Below are 24,136 nucleotides of genomic sequence, written 5' to 3'. Positions count from 1 at the left end.
CTTGTGACCACTGCCTGTGTAAGCATGCCAAGTTACAGTTCACAAAGCACTTTTACACACATCACAGATAATCCTACCACCAACAGCTTATCACTGTTCAAATTTTAATGGTTTCCTTCCGTGTTTATTTCTCTTTGGAGATATATATATATCTCCAAGCCATGACTGGAAATGACTCCCTCAGTCCTTCAGATATATATATCTGTATATATATATGTATGTATATATATATCTGTATATATATATATATATATTTAAATTGGAGTGATACTGAATTTGTAATTTCGTATCCTACTATTTTTCACATAACATAATTTCAGTGTTACTCACATCATTAGATACATTTCAAAACAAGTTTTTAATAGTTCCATTTTCCTTCATGTTGCTATACCAACCTTCATTTAACTATTCCTCTGGTTGAGCATTTGGACTAAATATACCTTTTTAAAAATAAATATATCATAAATATGGTTGCAGTGAACAAACTTAAATTACTCCTTGAACTCATTTCTGATTGTTGCCTTAGGACACACCTAAAAAGGGTCTGGACATTGTTTAGCATCTTGATACATTGCTAAATAACTTTCCAGAAAATTTATGCCAGTGCTATAATTTTATGTAACATTTCTTAAATTTATTTCCTCAACTAATTACAAGATCTACAAAATACTGTGATCAAATACACATATATTAACCTTACCAATTTCACAATTTTCTAGTGTATAGTGCAGTAGTGCTGAGTATATTCACATTTTTGTACAAGTCTCTAGAACTTTATCCTCTTGCAAAACTAAAACTCTATACCCATTAAACAACAACTTCCCATTTCTTCCTCCATCTAGCCCCTGGCAACCAACATTCTACTTTCTTTCTCTATGAATTTGACTACTGTAGGTATTTCATATAAGTAGAATTTTATAGAAGGATTATCCTTCTGTGAATGGCTTATTTCTCTTTTAACATAATCCAGTGTTCTAATTTTAATTTTTCAAACTCTGTCTAATAATCTCTGCTAAGAAGAAATACTGTCTCATGACAGTTTCACCAAACAGGAGAAATTTGGTTATTTCTTGGGTTCTTATGCATTGTGCCAGCTGTTTGGATCAGACGTGTGTTTAATTTTCTCTCCATTGGTTCAAGGTTCCTGAGTATGTCATTGGATGCAGTAGCATTCAAAGAGTAACCAACCACCAAAGTGAAAGGAGAAGGCTACAGGCATGGGAAAAGACAAAGAAATTAAAATGTTTCCAGATCCTGACAAGATGACAAATGAACATGGACTTTTGGATTCTTCCCTCAAAATCAACCTGGGAAGAACTAGAGTGATAAAAGGAAAGCAGAGATCTAAGGCACCAATTTTTCAAAAGTGCAATCATCTGGGGGGGAGACTAGAGGCTGTTGGGAAGTGGTATGTGTGGTGGGTTCATGGAGTGGGGGAGAGAGCTGGTGCAACCTAGGGAGGAAGGTGCTGGTGCAGTCATGGGGCAGCACCTATGTTATGGTCATGTTTCTCCTGTGTATCTCCAGGAAAGCACCTTCGCATCCCCATCAGAATCTTACAGGCCAAAATGACTAGGTACCAAAGGCATATAACCACCAGAAAAGAAGGATAACACATTAAACAGCATATACAATCTAGGGCCAAACTATGGAGAGACCAAAAAGTTAAAATAAACATAAGAAATAAATGCAAGGAAATAAGGGGGAGACATGCAATCTGAAGCAATAACAATAAGTCATAAAATGAGCCAGGTAGATATATTAGCTACAGATGCTATAATAGTTGAAATTATTATATTGGATGAGATAAATAGATGGATATCACAGAAAAATAAATTAGTAATCTGGGAAGCTGATTTAGGGACTGTCTCAGATTTTATCTGGATAGGATGAACAGAGATAATAAAAAAGAAAAGCTCAGAGGTATGGAAGATCAAGCAGAAAGAATTCAACTGATATGAGACTTGTTAAACAATCCTGGACACAATGAAGACAGTGGAGTAATGTTTTGAAAGACTCAAAGAAAATTTGAGGAGTTCAACAGAGATGACTATAATGGAATGTACAAAAGAAGGACTTTTTAGTAACATTATCATCTGTGTGAAGAAAAATAAACTGGACCACTTTCTGATATCATCTGTAGATAGAAGTAGACTCTGGAAGAATTAGAGAACTAATGTGAAAAATGAAACTAAAAATTTAGAAGAAGAAAATGGATGAGAACATCTTCATGACCTAGGGGAGGAAGGATGCCTTGAAAATTCAAAAGCACAACCAAAAGGCTAAAAATTGATTAATTCAATGACATCAAAATCAGGATCTCATAGTTAGGAAGGGATACCATGTAAAAATCAGCAAAGGTAGCAGTTTGATGCCCAAACTCATTAGTAAAGAGACAGAAATTAAAATAGCAATGGATTATTTCTTTATGTTCAAAAATTGGAAATCTGACTCATTCCTAGTGTTAGTGGGGATGTGAGGATGGAGGCCATAGAAACCCTTCTGTGGCACTGATAGGAGCCAGGATTGGTGTAACTATTCAGGAAGAGAGTCCAGCAATTCTACCCATGGTTGCACAGCTCTGTAAAGGGCACCTACAAGAATGTTGTTTAGGGACATGTGGAGCTGGAGCCAATCTAAATGTCTGTCATTGAAGAAATGGCTAAGTCATATTCCATACACACGGAATTCCATGGAGCAGTGAGCAACAGTGGGGTTGATCTATATTCAGCAACATATATATATATACACACACATACACACACACACACACACACACACACACACATATACATATATATGTGTGTGTGTGTGTGTGCATATATATATATATATGAATGACTTTAAAATATGCTAAGCAAAGAAAAAGAAAAATAAATGGAAAGGTTTCTAAGTCTGTTTGGATTGCTATAACAAAATACCATAGAGTGAGTGACTTATAAACAATAGATATTTATTTCTCACAATTCTAGAGGTTGAGAAGTCCAAAATAAAGGCACTGGTGGATTGAGTGTCTGGTGAGGACTTGCTTCCTGGTTCACAGACAGTGCCTTCTAGCTGTAACCTCACATAGTAGAAGAGATGAGGAGGCTCTCTGGGGCTGCTGCTTCTTATTTTAAGATTTATTTATATATTTATTTGAGAGACAGACAGCATGGGCAGGAGGGACACGGAGAGGGAATCTCTAGCAGACTCAGTGCTGAACTGGGAGCCCAAAGCAGGGTTCTATCTCATGACCCTGAGATCATGACCTTAGCCAAAACCAAGAGTCAGAGTCTTAACCGACTGCACCACCCAGGGGGTACCTGGGGCTTCTTTTATAAGAATCCCATTCATGAGGGCTCTGCACTCATGACCTAATTAATTCCCAAATGCTCTATTTCCTAATATTACCATATTAAGGATCAGATTTCAATATATGAATTTTGGGAGGACACATCCATTCAGACTATAGCTAAAGGAGAAAACAAAACAGACAGAGAAAAGATAAGATCTAGTAGAAGAACATTTGTGTAAATTATATTCACAAAATAAAACCAAAAATATCTTCAAAGAACACATCCCAAGTACATGATTATAACAAACATACCAGAATATTTGTTTATGGAGTGGATGTGGGGTAGGGAATAGGAGTTGGTTATGGGTAAGAGGGAATTAAATGATTAATCAAGCTAGAAGTCCCTTTCCCAGACCAAGGGTAATAATAGCAAGTCAAGTAATCAGAAGTCCAAATGACTCAACCCTCTCCATCAACACAGACAGATGATTGGTAAGTAACACTTACTGAGAGAGTCTTCATTTTACAGGCCTTGTTCTAAGAGCTTTATATCCAGCAACCAATCTACCTCTTGTATCAGCTGCAGAGGAAATGTATGGTTCTCCTCATCTCCCAAATGACGAAGGAATGGTTCATAGGGAGGAAGCACCACCTCACGGGGGTGTCTCATCACATCTATGGACTGGGGAGGTCCGTGCTCATATGCCCCAGCTCCTGACACCACCACAAACTGCCTTGCTGACATCTCTTCACAGGGATGGTAGTGTTGACCACAGAAGAGCACACAGGGATATATGCATATATTTTGTTACCAATATGTCATGGCTACATCATGGTTGGGCCATTGCTCCTTCTGTGGGCTTTACCAACCCTTACCTCACCGCATACCTCATACGTGGGGACAGGGGAGGGACAGCCACACACAGCATCAGAAAGCGGCTTTCTCTAGGCTTTTGGAAAGACGCCAGATGTCTCCTATTGTCTGGTACGAATAAGTCAATATGATACGAAATATTTAAAATGTGGACATGTTAATCCAGTTTCCAAATTAAAAAAAAAAAAAAACTACTCTCAGAAGAATGAAAGAAATCTACCAATAAAGGAGCTGAAAAATAGCCATTTGGATTAAAGTGAAATACTGTCACAATGCCAATTTCAACTTAAGAAAATAGACCACCTCTTGGAGAGTGAAATTTCCATGCCCTCAGGCATTATTCCCACAAAATGGACGTGGACCAGAAACATGTGTTCTTAATAAATCTTATTCCATATTCCTCAGATTATTATTAAAACAGGGTTACAAGAAGTGCTGCTTATGAACACGCTGACTATTGCAAGTAATTATATGGGAAAACAATAATGTCTGCCTTTGTTATGAAGGTAGTTTACAATTAGGAGTAAATGCCATTGTGCCAATATATGTAGTAGGGGACTGGGCACTAGAGAATTCTAGATACAAATCACATTTCACAAGCAGAAAAAAAGAAAATGGCAGTACTTCGTGTTACCAGTACTTCTCCTTAATAACACAGGTAAACACTAGAGTCTCATCCTAAGAAAGGCAAGATTAAGCCCACGCATCTTATCAATCTGCCAAGAGAGATTCAAGGTGTCAGAATTAAGTCCTGCAGGGTCACAGCATGATATGAGGATAATGTGCAAAGACAGCCCAGGCATCAATATTCCAAAAAGCGACTGGATAATTGCTTCATATCACATCTAACACACAATGATAAAGAATGTCAGAGTAATTACTCCGAGGATACCAGAGACCGCCACACTGCAATTATCATCGCGGCCTGGGTTGGATTGTGTTTCTGTGTCTCTCTTGCTGCTGCAGTATCTCCTTGTAGTATGTCACTCCGATTTGTAGATTTAGCTTGGGGTAGTGGCGGGGAGGGGGGGACAAGTTTTCTTCTGAACTATGGAGATTGAAGCGCACCAATTTAATACTCGCCTCTTACTGGTAAAAGCTCAGATCCTTTTGACAAAGGCTGATGCGAAAGGGAAGCTTTGAAAAATGAACCTAGGCCTGTTAGTATCCTTTGGATGTTTTCAACACTCCCCTGTTATCCCAGTAGACTTCATTCCTGAGCTGTCGAGTAAGGAAGACAATTCAGACAAGCGCTTTAAACAAAGAATGCTCTCCCCTTTGCCGCGTAAAAAGAAATAAAACTTCAGGGAATTGGGGAGTTTTTATTTCATTCCTTCTCCCCCTTTATAATTTTCTGGGAGGGTGTCATGCTACCTGTAGAATTCATTACTGATTGCTTCTCCAAGAGTTAGTGGAAAGCCAAACAAGGGGAAGGAATGGAATCTTTTGTGATTATGAGCTTTAATGAGCTAGTGAGCTAGTCCTGTGAGCTAGTCCAAGGAGTCTGAACATGATCAGAGCTCATGGCACCTGACACTGGGCGTGACAGGTTTTCCTGCTTCAGACTCAGGACCCACTCTGCCTCTGCTTTTTTCAATGTTAGCAGAAACAAGCAACTCCTTGAAATGCTCATCTCTTCTCCGAAATAGACAATAGCTGGCTATAAATAAAAATGTTGATCTTCTGCAAATCTTGGTTCTCTCTTAATAAGCACAGTGATTGTTTAGGAAGTAGTTACTGTAGGCCGGGCACTGAAGTGCTCTGCAAGTACTTATTCGTATTATGTCAGTCGGTCCTCAGCCCTCTCCCAGGTCTTCTTACTATCCCCATTTTACAGATAAGAACACTAAAGGAGTGGAAGGTTTAGTGACCAACCGGGCAGTTTCATAGCAACTAAGTAGCAATGCCAGGATTGAACCCTCAGAAGTCACACTTGAGGGTGTTTTTTTTTTTTTTTTTAAGGTTTTATTTATTTATTTGAGGGAGAGGGTGAGCGAGAGAGAGCATGAGCAGGGGGATCAGCAGAGGCAGAGGGAGAAGCATGCTCCCCACTAAGCAGGGAGCCCAATGCAGGGCTTGATCCCAGGACCCCGGGATCATGACCTGAGCTGAAGGCCAATGCTTAACTGACTGAGCCACCCAGGCACACCCAGACTTGAGGTTTTAACTTGAGTTAACCCTGACCACAGTGGTAGAGTGCCCACCAGGACAATTCTGATGACTCAATAGACATTTGACAATTGACAATCAATGGACCAAAACTTGAGTGTTCTTCCAAATGTTCATCAAATGTTTTATAACACAGAGCTAGTCTGAAGTGCCACACTGAACCCATTTTGGTCTAGATTTGCAATTCATGTTATCATTACTAAAAAAAAAAAAAAAAAAAAAAAGGCCAGGAGAGAGAAGAGAGGAAAGTAAGGTTGCACAGTGCCTACAGACAAATAGCTTAGTTTAATTTCCTGTCATACAGATAATTAGGCACCAAATAGGTCCCTGAGGTAATTAAAAACATAATAAACCTAATGAAACAAGGGCTGCATCCTGGTTAAAGAGGAAAAAAATAAAAGTCATAAATCACTAGCAAATCATGAATTTTCTCAACAGGTGAATGGTACTTGTTTTAGCGAAAACATACTACTGGCATTCCCCAGAATTCCGAGTTGAGTTCCAAGTCACCTGTGAATGGCTCAGAATCATTGTGAGCCACAGTGAATTTGTTATTATCGCTTCCTGGGTCAGAGAGGCAGTAGGAGGCCCCTGAATGCTCAGGAACTGAAGTGGCCTTTCAGGTTTCCGGGATCTTTAAAGGTGGAGAGAGTGGCTTGGACACACTCTGTGTAGTTGGAAAGCAGATCTCTAGGGAAGAGAGGAGCCTTGTTGCCCATTCACACTTCTGTGAGGTGCAGGAGAGGCCCTGGGAATGGGAGGACCTGAGACTCCCACTATCACTTTGCCTAGATGTCCTCAGACCTAGACATACCATGTCCCATGCTGGTGGCAGCATTTCTCCCTGCCTGAGGCCATCAAGGTAGGGCTCATACCATAGCGTACCATCAAGATAGGGTTCAAAACCTCTCATTTACTAACTTTGACCAGAAATCAATCCTTTACTATCTTGATAGTTCGAGCTAAAAAAAGACAATTTCCTGTAAAAGAAAACAATTACAAATCTTTTTTTTTTAATCAACTCATGTTTAAAGTTGCTAATTAGAAACTCATGTTGACTACCCTAAAAAATGATGAACCACATTAAATTAAGATAATGAATAGAAAATACACATATAAGAAATGACCACAAATATTCCTTAATAAGATTTCAAATTTGGTGCACAGAAAAAGCCCCAGGGAGGGAGTTGAAAGCCGAATTCTAATTCAGACTGTGCCACTCACTATTATGCTCCTACAGGCAAGATACTTAATCTCTCTAGGCCTCTGTTTCCTTCAGATTTAAAATGGAGATAAAATTTTTTTCCTTATAAATTTTTGTTTACACTAAACAAGTCAACATCTGTGGAAATGCTGGGCATACTATTTAGCATGTAGTGAGTTCTTAATAAACATTGGTTGTTGGTAAATGTGAAGCAATGCCCCAAAGTAACAATGTTAATAATACAAATGACCACAGGTTCCATATTGGAGGAATCTATCCCTTTACCAAGAATTAAAAGCCAACTTTATAATATATTAAACATTTATTTGTATTGGAAGCTACTACTGTGTCTACTCATGATCTAATACCATAATGTTTAAATTATTAAGGCTTTGTAGTTTGCTTTATGACGTTGTTGTTAGCTCTTCCTCATTACTCTTGTAGAATTTCCCTGGCTAAACCTGTTGGTTTATTTTTTCATGTGTACTCTAGAAACCATTTTTAGGCTAAAAAAAAAAAAAGTTCATATTTTATTCAGTATCCTCATTGAGTTTATTTCTTATTTAAAGGCAATCAACATTTCACCTTTCAAGAACACTGTATCTTCTTCCATTACAAAAGCTTCTGTTACCATTAGTTCAAGTCTTTCTTGGTGTCTTCAGGATATTTTAAGGTTTTTTTTTTTCCATGTAGATCTTGCAGATTTTTTAAAATATAGTTTATTCTTTAGTATATTATATATTTTTTGAAATATAAAACTTCTGATTCCATTATCTAACCTCCTTGCTTATTGCTTATATACAGTAAGCTTACTGGTATTTTTCCACATAAAATATTGTACACAGCCATGTTACTGAACACTCTTATTATACTAGAGTTTGTTTGTTTGTTTGTTTTTCAGTTGATTCTTTTGGAATTTCTAGGTACACAATGATATCTAGAGTACCTCCCAGAATAACGGTCAGTTACAGTAGACATAGTGAACACCTTTATTTTATTCCTTTCATTGAAACATTTCCAGTGTTTCCCTGTTAAACATAATGCTGACTTTTGTGTTGAGATCCATGTACTTTATCATGCTAAGGAAGAATCCAACTATTGCTTTATAGACTTTGACTTTTAAGCCACATAAATGTATTACCTAATCAACATCAATAGATACAATTTTAAAAGAAAAATCAATTAATACTTTATTTTAGTGGCAAATGCCTGGCTCTATATTTCAAGAGGTTACAGAGAAAGCAAACCTAAATGAACAGTTCTCAGTGAGGTCCCTGGACCAACAGCATTAACATCAGTTGGGGACTTCCTAGAAATGCAAATTCTGAGGTCCCACTCCAGACCTATCAGTTTGAGGGGGGGGAGGATGGAATGGACTAGTAACTGTGATTTATCAATCCTTATAGGGAATTTTGATGCTAATTGAAATCTGGGACCCATTGATTTAGCTAGATTAACAAATCAAGTAGATGATGAACCAGGGTTTTTTAGGGTTATTGGTAGGGAAGTGTCATAAGTGAGATCCAGTTCACAACCATACAGGGGCCGCAGTTGAAGGGTTAACTAAGAGAATACAAAAAGCTTCCATCTGTTGCCAGAGGGAAGGTGGGTGGGAGGTTGGGCAAAATAGGTAAAGGGGATTAAGAGTACACTTATCATGATGAGCACTGAGTAATGTATAGAAGTGTTGAATCCCTATATTGCATACCTTAATTAATATAACATTGTATGTTAACTATACTGGAATTAAAACAAAACAAAACAAAAAAACCCTCCAATCTCCCCTGAACATTGCCTTCTCTATACTAAAAGATACTCTCCCCTTTTACTTGAGTTAGAATCTCAACCCAAAATCTTGCTTTGATTAAAGAAATAATAAAGGGGAGACACTGCATCAACATGAGGTTTCCTGCAGTTGGGACAAAGATGCCTCAGGCACAGGGATATAGGCAGCAGCGCTGAAAATGTGCTGGAGCTCATGAGGAGGTCAAGTGAAGAAGACAGGCCCTGAGAGTGTCAGCTGCACCCACTGTGCCGCCCGATATGAGACTGTGGCAGTGTGCCCTTGACACTGGTCTATCAGCATCCTTTGCATCAGATTAGCAAGCTCCAACTTGGCAATTGCGGCACCAGGCAGTGCCTCTGCTAAAGAAATCCCTAGAAATTTTTATTCTTTTCAGTTGAGTGACAGGATTATGGACACGAGGATGCTACATTCACAGACTCAGGCAGGCAGTAGAGCTAGGGAGAATGGTTACATATGATGGGAAAATATTGCCCCAGGGAAACTAGGATGAGGAGGAAAGTGGAAGCAAACATTGAAGGCAGTAACATCACAGTGCTCCTGAGAGCACTTCCAGGAAACTACCCCCACCTACAGGAAGGGAGAACAACATCCTGTTGTACCCAGAATGGGTACAACACACCCTCTGTGCACAGGCCACACAACCATACATGCAGAAACAAGTCGGATGTGACTCGGGCAGTTTGTGGCTGAACCAGGATTTGAACACAACAGCAGAATCCATTTGTCCATTCAAATTCTCTTTATTTTGATTTGCTTAGGACTTTTCTTTAAACATTCACTTAATTTTTTTTTTTTTTTTTCTCACTTATCTTTCTTCAGCCTCATCCTTAACTATAGTATCAGGGAGATCACTGGTTTGAGATCACACTTTTAGTTTTTTCTAAAAGACACGGGAAGAAGTGCAGAATTGTTTTCTAAGAGCTAGTCCGGAATATCTCAAAACCTTGAGTGGTAAGCAGGCACTATTTTGGCAAAGCCAGCTCTATGATTTGCTTTCTTTCTGTTACCTCAATGATGTACAGAAGAGGACAGGGTTCTCAAACTTTAGCTTGAGTAAGAATAGATGGTGGAACATTCTAAAAATACACATATAGCCGAGCCTGATCCCCATCCCTAGAAACTTGGATTGAGAAGGAACCCTCCCCACCCCAGTAAGACCTCCAAAGATGAATTTTTTAATGTCTTTCAGGTGACACTAATGAAGTAGCTTCAGAGAACTGTAGAGGAACACTTCCATGGGGCAACATCTTTGGAGTAGTTTGAGAGAATCCTTAAGGTAAATACCCAGATGGAAAATTGCTCCTGACCCTTAAAATTTAATTAGCTGTTTAAAAACCAGAGTTGCTGAGGGAGTATCTTCCACAAGCATGTAGGGGGATGATGACAAAATGCCCAAAGCTTGAGAGCTACCAACAGAGCCTTCTCAGAATCCTGTGGGCTCAGGAACATGAATCTGGGGAGAAGTACAGAGAGTTTTTCTCAAGAAAGCCAGAGCCATGAAGGATTAGGTGGGACATTATAAAACTCAAGGGTTCATGAGCCCCAAACCTGAGCCACTCTGCAGCAAACAAAACAGACTGTTTCCCATGTTTCCCCACTGAGGAATTTTGTGATGATGCGGACACTCCTGATGAAAATGGAGACTTGAGGAACATTAGCTTTGATACTTAAGCTGCCCATTAAACATACTTCCTATATTTTCTGTTATTTATATTACTTGAAGCTGTCTTTTGTTCAGAGAGCTTCTGAGGGAAGAGGTTGTAGGGATAACAAGGAGGGAAAGGGATCATAGAATTCTGCACTGCCATGCAGGGGGGAACGTATCATTGATCGGGAGTGGGACATTCAACTAGGGACAGGAATCAGGAAGAGGAGGTCACTGGTACCTTTCCATGCTTGGAAGAGATACATATATTTAGAGAGGTTTTTTGAACAGGATTGATAGGAACTGGTAGAGTATGCTACAGTTATTTTTCTTTTTTCTTCCCTTCTCTCTCTTCAAAAAATGACATTTTTTTTATTTTGTCTTTAATTTTTTTTTGCTTTAACGTCCCATTCACTTAGCCAGTGTGGCTTCTGAGGTGATTTTATAAGATTAGAGGCAAAATCAGGCAAAGGGGGAGACTATTTTCAGCAGTCAGAACTCCAGGAGATGTTTTCTGTAGGTAACAAACATCTCTCAACCTTGACAAAACTTGATTACAATAGTTTAGTACTGAACGCAATGTCAGAACAGATCTTCGTCCCTGAGGTGATGAGACTAGAACCTTCTCTCCCAGCCCCTTCTCCACACTGCAACAAGGTGTAACGGCTACCACCTAAAGAGACAGTGAGAAGATTCTCCAGCTTACAGCATGATATTTTTGCTCCAAAAGATGCATGAGGAGGAGGCATCCAGCAAGTAGACTGAGTCATGCAGAAGGACTTTGGAAATCATCTAGTTCCACCCTGGGAATAATTGCGTATCTCTTGTCAGGAATACATAAGCTTGGATGTGTTTACGTGATCTGAATCTTTAAAAGCAAACACTCTCAATTATGTATACACATCCAAATTCGGTTTACTCTCTTGAGGTCAAGGAAAATGTCCAGTTTCTGGAGGGCAAGGTATATGGATATCAAGCACTCATGCCATGCCTCTCAGGGTCTAGCTGAGTTTGTTTGCGGAGCAAGCAACTGGTGACTTCTCACCTGATTACAGGACTGGTTGATTAACTGACCAAGTCAAGGTAAATGAAGCAAGGTGGAAGATCCATGACCAACCATGATGTCAAATCAAATCGGGATTTATTTTGTATTGACAAAGAAGAAAAAATAATGAGACTAATAGGGGCCTGGGTGGCTCAATCAGTTGAGCCTCTGCCTTCGACTCTGGTCATGATCCTGGGGGTCGTGGGACCAAGCTCCAAATCAGGCTTCCTGCTGGGCAGGAATCTGCTTCTCCCTCTCCCTCTGCTCCTTCCCCACCCCTGCTCATACTCTCTCTCAAATAAATAAATAACATCCTTAAAAAAATAAATAGGACAACTAAAATCCTGGGTTTTAGTTAATTCACCCAATAAACATCAATTGAACAACTAATGATAGGATTATGGATTTCATAATAGGATTAATAGGTAGGATTTCATAATAGGATTTCAAACACCTTGTCTCTTATTCTGGTTGAGGAAGTAGATGATACACATGTGAACAAATGAAAAATGTCTTACAGTGATAAATGCTCTGAAATAAACTAAGCGAGGTAACAGAGGAGGGCAGTGTGCCAATGGTGGTCAAGGAGATGACATTTGAGTGGTAGAAGCTGGCCAGGGACAGAGCTGAAGGTAGGGAATTCTAGATAGAAGGAACATGAAGTATGAAGTACTTGAGGTTACAAAGAATGCCATTTAGACTGAGACAGGGCAAAAGTTAGGTTTGAAGTAACCTGATGATACAGAGCAGAGGTGAGCAAACTCGTCCATTGCTTATTTTTGTAAATAAAGTGTTACTGGACCCGACCTTGCCCATTTATTTACACACTGTCTATGGCTGCTTTCATGCCACAGTAGTAGAGCAGGTAGGACTGCCGGGAATGGTCAGCAGTCCCTGTACCCACAGATGAAAGATTACTCCAAATTTTGCTGGGAAAGAGAGCAGAAGGTAAGGGGGTCAACGCTCAGAGAGGAAGACCCTTTGCTCTTCATTGCTCCTGCTTTTATTGGTCCATCAGGATAATCACAAATCCTTATCCCTACAGCCCAAGCATGCGATGTGAATCTGTTGATATGCTAATCTGCATGGTCTATTAGCAGTGCTAAAGGTAGCCTAAGGGACAATGCAAATGTCTCTGTTTGGGCTTAACTGTTTGGGCTAAGAAAGCTTGGGGAAGACCACTCCCCAAGGCATTCCTAGGGCAGAGTGAGTGGACTGGTCATGCAGGCCTCTGCATTCCAAACACCTATGCCTTTCTCTGAAACCCTCCATTGCTGCCAGCGGCTTTCCTGTTACATTTCACCAGGCCAGATACAATGGATGATTTCATGCTCCACATTAATGCCAACATGTAACAGAGACTGGCTGGCCCACAAAGCCTAAGCTATTTCTCATCTGCCCTTTACAGAAAGGCTATGCATCTCTACCGTAGGGCCTGCTTAACGTGGCACAGAGCTTGGATTTTATTTTGCATTCAAGCAATAGCTAATAGAAGACTTTGAGTTGGCTAGCAATAGGGTCTGCCTGACTCTCCCCAAAACACCATGTGGCAAATGGTCACAAGTGAGGAAGCGGGGAGACAAGTTCAAAGTCACCTGCACTATGTAAATAAAGGGAATGACTTGTATTATAATTGCATAATGAGTGAAGCCTCAGTGGCCTAATGGATAAGTCACTGGCCTCCTAAGCCAGGAATTGTGGGTTCAAGTCCCATCTGGGGTGAGGTAGTTTACTTGTAGAGATACTTGGGGTGCCTGGGTGGCTCAGTCGTTAAGCATCTGTGTTCGGCTCAGGTCATGATCCCAGGGTCCTGGGATCGAGCCCCACATCAGACTCCCTGTTCTCTCCCTCTGCTCCTCATCTCTGCTTGTGAGCACTTGCTCTCTCTCTCTCTCTCTCTCTAATAAATAAATAAATAAATAATCTTTATAATTGCATAATGAAGGTAATAAAAGTGACTGGGTTCCAGATATATTTGGGAGATAGCATTTACTAAGAATAATTTATCACATTGTTTATAAGAATAATTAGAATCTTGATTTTATGAAATGACTTTGAGATTTTGGCTTAACAAAATTATATAGGATGTGACATTTAATGAGAAGAGGGCAAAAGAGGCTGAAGATGAGTGACAAGTCAAAAGCACTGTTTTCAACACGGGCTTCACATGCCTATTAAATATCTCTGTGAAATGTATCACAGACAATTTGCTACTTGACTCTGGGCCTAGGGGAGAGGTCAGGGTTGGAGGTACAAATTTGGGAATCATAGTGTATATCTGCTTGGAAAGCCATGGGGCTAGAGAAGACCACATAAGGAGAGAGAGGGTCCAGCATGAAGACCCAGGGCACGCCAACATTTCAACTTCAGGCAGGTGATGCAGAGCTAGGAAAAGAGAATGAAAAGAAGCAACAAGTGAGAGTAGAGATTATATCAGTTATCTAGTATTGGTCTCATCTTTAAGCTCACCCTTGTATACCCTGCTTTTTGACTTGGGGCTAAGACCCAGCGTTCCCTCTCTGCCCCAGCTCTCTGCTGGGCTCTGCCCCTAGGGGGCGCTACAGGCAGCATGTGAGGCGAGGGAGTCAGAAAGGGATTTGGGTTTCTTTATCCCTGAGCCTCATCATAGGGTAGTGTCCTTTCTTCACCCTGGAAATGGAGGGACTTTTTCTTAGCAGCAGTTTATTTTCACAATATTCACAAGTCTCATAGCATCCCACTGGGCGACTCCAACACTAGCACCAAGCGCAGACCAGCACGAACTCCTCAGGGGTCTGGGTCCCAGCTTCAACACAGGAGTTCCCCCAATCGCCCTTACCCCCTCCTACCTCCGAGGTCTGGGTTTAAGCTCCTTGGGGCCCTTCCTTTCAGTATCTAAATTGGAATTCCAACCTCCTCCCTCGAGATGGTGGCTGTTTCCTGCAGGCTCTACCTCCAGAACACCTTAAAGATATCTTTTCACACACTTCAGTCATGTAGTTTATGTTCTTTATATAAGGATATACAATTCTGATATCCCTTCCAGTACCTAGTTAACACTCTTTTTTGTAAAGTTCTCTGTATTAAAGTAACTTGAGGATGTGCTGTCACAGAAGCCTTTAGAAAAACAAAAGTTTCAACAAGAGAGGTCAAATAAGAAAGGGCCAAATAATTGATTCATTTGATGCAGCAAGAAGGTTTTAGTGACAATGATGTCTGTGGATGGGTGGGGTTGGGAGCCCAGTGGACAGGACAAAGAGTGGCTTGATTCCCAATACACTGTGGGCACTGAGTTTATAAGGAAACTTGTGAGACTGAATTTACGGAATTTATGAAATGACTCCAGTGTTCTTGGCCTAAGGAAATGGTAGATGGGGGTGCCATTTATTAGACTGATGAATTTGGAAGCCATAGGAGTTGGTTAAGGAGGGAAGGGAGGTAAGCAATAGAAATGCCTAATGTGGCTAATTCTCTAAGCATTTTTGCAGTGAATGAGGCCACTGATGATTTAATTTTCTCAAGATCAGAGCTGTGTAGATGTGTGTAGAGACTGATGGAGGCAGACAGAGATGATACCAGGGAGAGGAGTGTGGTAGAGAGAGTGAAGTTCTTGGGTAAAGAACAAGTGGGATCCAGAGCACAAGAGAGGGATTGGTCTTTGAATAGAACCAGGGGCATTGCTCCCAGTTGTCAAAGGAAGGAGGCCGAATGTTTGAATTCAGTTGCAGGGAGGTTGGGGGATTTGGTGTTGGGAATACAAGGTGATTTTTTTATTACTTCATCTTTTATCAAGATTACAAAACAACGAAACAAAACAACAACAACAACAACAACAACAAATTTATGGCAAGAGAGTCTCCAAATAATTTACATTGCAAAAAGACTATTGTCATGCATAGCATAACCAGGAAAGCACTTTTGATTTCCAGTGATCATAGAAATCACTATCAAGGATGCTCAACCTGAAGAATAAAGATATAGGACTCTCATATTCCGGAAGTGATGCAAATACCCATAATTACCACGATAAATTTGCAGAGTACTAAAAATAATTCTGTATTTTCCTGTAGGATTTGCAAGCTAATAATAAGCAATTTCCAGCTGTGTGCTGTGACAGCAAAAAAGAGGGTCTAACATCCTTATATTTTTCATATCCGTATTCACATTAGAAAATACTGATTAAGACCCATCTGCTTAAACAATTTTTTCGTTGTTAATGTCTGTAGTAGGTGACTTTTATGAAATCTATCCAACTATATTGTATACATTGGACTTCAAAAGGAGGATTATCAAATAATTTACACTTAAGGCTTCTCTCTCTCTCTCTCTTTCTCTCTTTCTCTCTCTCTCACACACACACACACACACACACACACACACACGTGCACGGCATGATTATGAAACAAAAGGACTAACAACAGTGGGAACTGAAATTTTCCTTTAGCGCAGATTCTACAAACACATCCCGAGGGCTCCCCTCAATTGGGCAGCTAAAGCCTCCCTGAACAGCAGGCTCCACCACATGAAATGCGGAGCCTTCTCGCTTCATTCTGCTTGACAAAATGAGTGTGATTGTTTGAGAACAACTAAATCAAATACCTATTTCTGGGGTCTATTTTCTCCAACTTCAAATGTTCTTCTGAGCATTCGAAATGTCACCACCCAAAGAAAGGAGATAACTCTTTGGTCATGAATTCACTGTTACTTCCTGGAGGTATTGTGAAAAAAGAATTACTCCTCAGGACAAGTTGATAAGTTTAGCTTGCTGCTGGATGGACCCACACCTCCTCAGGGCTCCTCAGGTTTCCCATAACTCATTTCAAAGCCCACAGTGCTGTGGTTCTGGTCCAGGTGGACAAGATGCTGCTGCAATATGCACCACTACCTCCATCGCCCCACTTTCCCCCAACACCGAACAATCCAGATAAAGGTAAATATCTACCCTCCTCACCCCCTGAGTTGAATATGGACAAATTCCCTCAAAAATATGAAGATGGGTTTAATAAAACCAATTCAAAATATATTTGATGACTGACCTGAATCAACATTACTTTCAAATGAAGTTTCCTAAAATTTAGCAGGAAAGCAGCAATTCAAATGGAAAACCATGACTAGCGTTATGTCTGTCTGTCTATCTATCTAATTATCTATATATCCACTAGGTAGCTAAAGCCAGGTGTCTTACTGCCAGGAATCAGATTGATGCTATTTTGTTTTTGTTCTTTTTCTTTTTACTTTTGATTTTTCACCGAAGTATAAAATACATACAAAAGGGTGCATATGCATGAGTGTATATTTCAATGAATTTTATGAACCTGAACACACCTGTGTAACTCAGGAAAAGAACATTATTCGTACTCTAGAAGCCCCCGTGCCTTCTTCTAGTCACTACCCTCCTGAAGATAACCTCCATCTTGACGTCTAATGGCACAGAACAGTTTTCCCGTTGTTACACTATATAGAAATGGACTCTCCCTGAGTGCATTCTTTGGTGTCTGGCATTTATTAGGTCTCTTAACTATAACCGGAAGTCACTACAATTTATTGAGCTCTTGTTTACTATGTGCAAGGCACTGTGAAAAGCCCTTTCTTGCATCATTATCACATTCAGTCCTTACACTCACCCCGTGATTAGGCATTAACATTATCTCCTGTAAGCAGGTGAAGAAACTTCAGGCTTCGGGATATTAATATATACTAAGTCACCCAGCAGTAAATGCTAGCACGAGGATTCATGCTTTGTTTATCTGGCTCCAAAGTATAAATGAGTCTTTCCCATGCACACTTTCAGAAATGTACACAAGGCCAAATGTTCCTGATTACCAGGATCTGAGAGCTCAGGACACGGTCATTTGAATGTAGCGTCTTACTTATTTAACTGCAATTATGCACTCATTTATCTAACTTGGATCTCACATTTCACATGAATGGTGGCTACTTTCCTGGAAATGTAACTTGATGTCAGGTAAATTGCAAAGTGACATGCATGAGGTTCAAGCATCTTCTATTAACTGAAAGTAAAGCAAATTTGCCTAAAGATATATTCCTTAGAGAGAGAAGCTATATTGCTCAGTGCTCTGCTCATCAAGCAGCTGTTAATTTCTAAGTGTAGCTGTAAACTTACCATCAGTAATAATTCAAATGTTGCTTATATTCAGGGCAGGATAGGTCATAATGAACAATGAAAAGGAAATGATAAAATGAATAATAGCTATCCTATGGGATTCTAAATGGCCATGAGGAAAAAACAATGAGGGGGACTTCCAGGTATTATTGTAGGAAGATGTTATACAAAAGGATTGCAAGGTATAAGCTTATTTATGAATATGAGTCTATATTCATATTTTATGGTTATATGGGTTCACATGTGACAGGAAGTCTAGAGGGAAACACATAAACATGAACTCACACATAGGCATGCACAAACTCAAAGAAAAGAAAAATGAGAAAGTTGAAAATGATATGCCCCCAAGATATTACAAATTGTTGTTTTTGTAACCATTTATAAAAAAGAAAGGAAGGAAAAGAAAAAAAGAAAGGAAGACAGGAAGAAAGGAAGGAAGGAAGAAAGAAAGAAAAGGAAGAAAAGAAAGGAGGAAAGAAAGAAAGAGGAAGGGAGAAAGGAAAGAAGGAAGGAAGGAAGAGAAAGAAAGAAAGGAGGGAGGGAAGGAGGAAGGAAAACTTAGGGGATTTTTACTGGCAGAATATATAATAATATAAAAGAATTTTTAATGTTTTTCATCTGTGATCATAGCATTATAGTATTTTTAAAGTTTTTTATCTTTTAGAAGTACATACACACTAAAATTATGGATGAAGTCATGTAATATGTGGGATTTGCTTGAAAATAATCCAGTGTGAGGATAGGAGTGGGGAGTAGAGGTGAACTAGGAGTGGAACTATGTTGCTGATTGTTATAGAAGGTGATGGGGTACATTGGGTTCACTATACTATTTTCTCTGCTTTGGTATACATTTGAAATTTTCCATTACGAAAAGTTAATAAGAAAGAGTGGTTGCTGATGGGGACATAGGAGCAAGGTGTTTTCAATGCTCTTTTCCTTGGTTATAGTTTCTTGCTTTTCTCTGTAGAACATACTTTGCATTTGTAATATGACATACTAAATAAAAGATTAAGAAAGTTGTTGATAAAGCACATTTGACAATTCAGACTCACTTTCCTTATATAGGCAAATTTACTGCTTCCCTTCAAAGACAGAAGCCAGAATTCCATTGAAATCACAGAAACAATTTGCCAACTGCTATGCATAAAACAATTTAAGCTGACAAATTCCCTTCCAAATACCACCTCTTTCACTATTGCCAGTGTTTACTATAATGTGGTAAAGATCTTCCCATTCAAAAGATAACCTGGGGAAATTATTAAGGGTGGGTTAAATGGAGAGAAATAAACATTTTCTTAGAGAAATCCTTAAAAACTCAAAGGGGTATTTTTGCATTTCAGGGCACATCTGTCATTTGCTCCTATTTCAGCCCTAAGTATTCCTTTCCCATTCCATTTTGGGAAATGTTACAGTCATAGAGGAAGATTCAGAGTGATCCTCATCCAAAGGTCAATATATCTGTGTTCTATAGCGTAAATGACCCATCCTGAGAAGAAAACAAAACAAAACAAGGTGCAGAAAACAAGGTTAGGTAGTCTGGAGGAACACTGTGAGTTTTGACCACCAAAAAAATATCTTTAATATGGCCAGAACCTGGCCTTTTGCAATCAAAAAATGAAATAGCTTTAATGTGGTGGGGATGTAAAGATAGAAGAAGGGAAAATGGAAAATGTGTAGCTGAAAATGAAGAATGAGAAAAGCTTCCTCATTATTGGCTCAAAACGCAAATTGGTATGTTCCTTTGGGAGTTGCCAGAGCAGCACTGGGAAAAACTGTGACAGCAAAGATCAATCAGGGGTGATGGAATTGTTGGACTCCAACTTGAGGGAAGGAATACATTAATCTTGCCTATGTCAAAATCCATATAACCATGCACCAGAAAGAGAAAAAACGAAAGAAAGAGAAAGAGAAGTGAATGCATACAAGTTAAAAATAGAATAAACACCAATTTAAAGCCCCAAACATTGTAAACATCATGGTTGTTAGCTGTATGGCCAAAGTTCAAGATTTTTTGGATGGATCGCTAAGTGAATAAACGGATGGATGAAACCATGAGTTAACAGGATTATTACTTTAAACACGAAGATGGAATAAATTATTGAAATATGTATTTTAAAATATACTAAATAAAAAGATAAAATTTATATTTTAAGAAGAGGGCATTTTGGGGGAGGAGGGAGTCATGACTGGAAGGGGACATACAGATGTTTGGGGATGCTAAGCCATTCTAGGTTTTGTTCTGGGTGCTGGTTACACAGATGTGCAAATAATTTCAAAGTCTATCCTACCTTTAAAACCATTTTAAATGTCTTTTATAATTCAGTTGTAGGACAAAATTGCCTTTCCTGATAAACCAGAGTGTTTCCCCCTCCTTCCACCCCAGCTAATGAGAATTAAGTAATCCATCATTTCTCCTCTCTGATTTGGTTGCAATAGGGATCTGTGTAGGATCTCCTTTTCATCTCTAGGACCTTACTTATTCTGTTGGTCTATTTTTACCTCCCCCCGTTCTCATGCATGACTTTTAACTTTGTAGTTCTATTTTAATGATGTTATTATATATACTTGTGCTTTAAATTATAAGCCAGTTCCAAATGCCTTTTGGAAGTAGATTGAGTATAAATCATAAGCTCAAATAAGAATGTACATTCTTATTTTAAGAACTTTACAAGCAAACTTTAAAAGAAAAGGAAAAAAAAAAAAAACCCTTCTGCATTAAAATGAAATGCTACTGATCACTAGTTCTTCAATTCACCACAATCCTGATTGTGCACTGAGGGAGAGCAGGTACCTATGTTTTTCAGATGAATGCAGAGAATGGTAAAATTAAGTCCAAGCTTGTATCCAAGGATATTGAAAAACATGTGCCTAAGTATAGAGAGAAAGTTAAAAGTTAAAAGAAAACTCCTAGAGAGGAGAATAACAATTCAGAACTTAGACTTTGGAGCTCAGTATTAAAAAAAAAAAAAATAGCAGTCAAGTCTAATTTCATACATAAACTTTGCTAACTTAGAAGAAAATGAAGAGACCAGCAAAAGAATCTAAAACAAACATAGCCATTTGCTCATGCCAGATAACTGGATTTTCCAGTTACAAAATTCATTTCATTTTCAGTTTTCAAGCATACCGAGAATGGTCCCTTGTAGGTTCAATCCACACCTCAATACACTGACACAGAGTTTGCCTTTTTGGAAGAAAAACAAAAAAAGTATTAGGACTGATGCAATAAAGTCCAAGTACTGTTATGGTCTGGGTATCCTGAAGCTGAAATGATAGAAATTTAAACCAGGAGATTCTTTAGGGATTGACGGAGCCAAAAAATCCTCCAAGACATTCCTATCCTTTCATGGCAAATTACAGTTTATTCTTCTCAGTTTGAGGAAATCACCTTCAGAGCTTGTCTGTGTTCTCATATAAAGATTGGGAAACTTAATCTTCAAATTCTTCTAAAATATACTATCATAAAGAAAGCCAACTAAATATAACTCTACCTGGCATATGAGAGAAAAGAGAGAGAGACAGAGAGAGAGAGAAAGAAGGCCTTTGGAACATATTTCAAAATCTAGATGGTGCCAGAGTTGTACTTAAAATAAAGAGAAAAGATCTGATGTTTCTCTCACTTTGTTGTTTTGCTAGAATTCAGTGTGGTTTTTTAAGCTAAAGAAGAGCCAAGTACACAGCATTCACCCAAAGTGGATACTATCTGGTATCTGCAAATGTTTTGAATTTTATGAAACCGAGTATCTCTTTTGGAGGGAGGGGTGATGTCAATTGTACCCAAACATTAGCGGTTAGAGTAGCATTGCCAAACATCTCCAGAAAAAGTTTATTAACGATCCCCACATGTGGGACCAGTGCCCAAGGTTTATAATATCAGAAATGTGTCACAAGTAAAATCACATTTAGCTGCATCTTTTTTGATTAGTTGAGATTCCAGAGAAACATCAATGGGATTTCGAGGGCCTTATGTTCTAAAAGTTATTCTGAGAACCAGGTGGGAGAGTGAAATTATTCAGTTGCATGTTCATAAAGCGTTGTCAAGGGTAGACAAGGGTAGAATAGGGTACACTATTCCCTGGGCTAGTCTCCTAAAGGCAGAGAGAAACAAGGATGGGGGAGGGGAGGAAGCAGGGGGAAACAGGGAAGGGGAGGGGAGTTTTAGAAGGGGGCTCTTCTATGAAGGCCCAAGGAACTGAAGTGTGGGCCGTGTGTGGCTTAGGTCAAATCAGTGCAGCCCATTTTGGGTTCATTGAGCAGATCAGGTTTCTTTATTGCAATTACTGATATTGCTGGATTTTATAATTTCTCATGGAATGCTGCTCTTCTACAGAACAACTACATCTATGAGAATTCTTGGGCTCTCTAGATCCTAGACTGTATTTTCCTTCTTTTGCCTTGAATAGAGAATTTTTTAAAAAAAGAAAATTGAGGAAAAATCTTCGACAATTTTCCTAAGAAATATTCCTAAGCGACCGCAGTAATCTTGAAATCGCACATATACTCAAACAAAGGTCTACTGCGAACCTACTTCATTTTATTACTTTTTTAGAAAGCATATTTTACAAAATAATAAGGCTGTTCTGCTTTGGTCGTGCAAGGGCATAGTACGCCACTCTTAAAACATGATGTTCTTCTTGCTTTAAAATGACATGGACACATACTATACAGTTGACGGCTTACTGAAGAAATGAGACGCTGGAATGAACGAGGCCCAAACAGTGCAGTGGTTTCAGTAATTGGTGATGGCTATTTCTTTCCGTGCTCCATCGTATTTGGCTTTTTGAAATTGTTGAGTGAGTTTCTTTTCTTTTCGACTAACATCATTTTGAAAAGTAGCCTTGCAGTTCTGATCTTGGTACTTCTCTGTTCGTTGGTATAAGGATATTATTAGCTATCTTTCATCATAATGTAATATGGAGAAGCTGTCATTTTTTTTTAAGATTTTATTTATTTATTTGACAGACAGAGATCACAAGTAGGCAGAGAGGCAGGCAGAGAGGAGGAAGCAGGCTCCCCGTGGAGCAGAGACCCCGATGTGGGGCTCAATCCCAGGACCCTGGGATCACTATCCAAGCCAAAGGCAGAGGCTTTAACCCATTGAGCCACCCAGGCGCCCCCTCTGTCCTTATTTTTTAATTTGAATGTTCTGTAAGCTTAAAATGGCTTTTCTTACAGTTACAATGTCCCCGGATGAAGTGTTCTTCCTGGGATTCTATCTTACTTCCTCAGACTTTGTGTGTTGCTTTGATGGTTTGCTGACTGAAAACGTACACTCCATCAATTTCAGCAAGGTTGCCAGTGACTTTTTTTTAGCAGAATCACTTTTCAGATTCAACTATAAAACTAATTTGGGGCTCCCATGCATTTATGAAAAAAGGATATTATTTTTTAATTTTTAAAGATATTTATTAATATATTTAGAGAGAGTGCACAAGTGGGGAGAAGGATAAAGGGAGAGGGAGAGAGAAAATCCCACACAAGACTTTATGCTGAGCATGGAGCCCAACGCAGGGCTCAGTCTCACCACCCTGAGATCATGACCTGAGCCAAAATCAAGAGTTAGTTGCTTAACAGACTGAATCACCTACATGCCCCAGAGGATATTATTTTTAAACTCAGAGCACATAGATTATAGTTAAGATAACAATACTCGAAAGCAATACCCAAATCACTGGTTATTAGTATATAGTGACCAAAAAAAATGAACTTATAAGGTAAGATTTCTACATTCAGTTCTTCTGAGAAATTAGCTAAATTACTCAGTAGTTCCTACCACATTGAATAAACTCTAGATAGATTACAAGGAATGTCAGTGAAGTTTGTTTTTTCTTTTCATATTCTGCTTTGTCAGGCATTAACTGTGAAAATTACATGTGAGAAAAGGTTAATTCTGAAGACTATTTTACTTTGCATTAGTACGTTACTAAAGGAATTATTTAATTATGGTTTTCATTGCAAATTTTAAAATAAAACAAAAGAAATTCTCTCTTGGTGGCTAATGGATTTATGATT

General features: G+C 39.0%; 1 protein-coding gene and 1 non-coding gene across 2 annotated transcripts in view; one reads left to right on the top strand and one right to left on the bottom strand.

Annotated features, from left to right (window-relative positions):
* The window catches only part of MACROD2 (mono-ADP ribosylhydrolase 2), a 1,923,023-nt gene that overhangs the window by 395,189 nt on the left and 1,503,698 nt on the right, over positions 1 to 24,136 (bottom strand). The window lies entirely within an intron of this gene.
* On the top strand, positions 13,671 to 13,743 carry TRNAR-CCU. The gene has a single exon. It is a non-coding gene; the product is annotated as a tRNA-Arg (tRNA).

The sequence above is a fragment of the Lontra canadensis genome, unplaced genomic scaffold, assembly GCF_010015895.1.
Source record: "Lontra canadensis isolate GAN:19392208 unplaced genomic scaffold, GSC_riverotter_1.0 scaffold16, whole genome shotgun sequence".
Taxonomy (NCBI): Eukaryota; Metazoa; Chordata; class Mammalia; order Carnivora; family Mustelidae; genus Lontra; species Lontra canadensis.
Note: the sequence above shows the minus strand (reverse complement) of the source record. Positions and strands in the feature narration are given on the sequence as shown.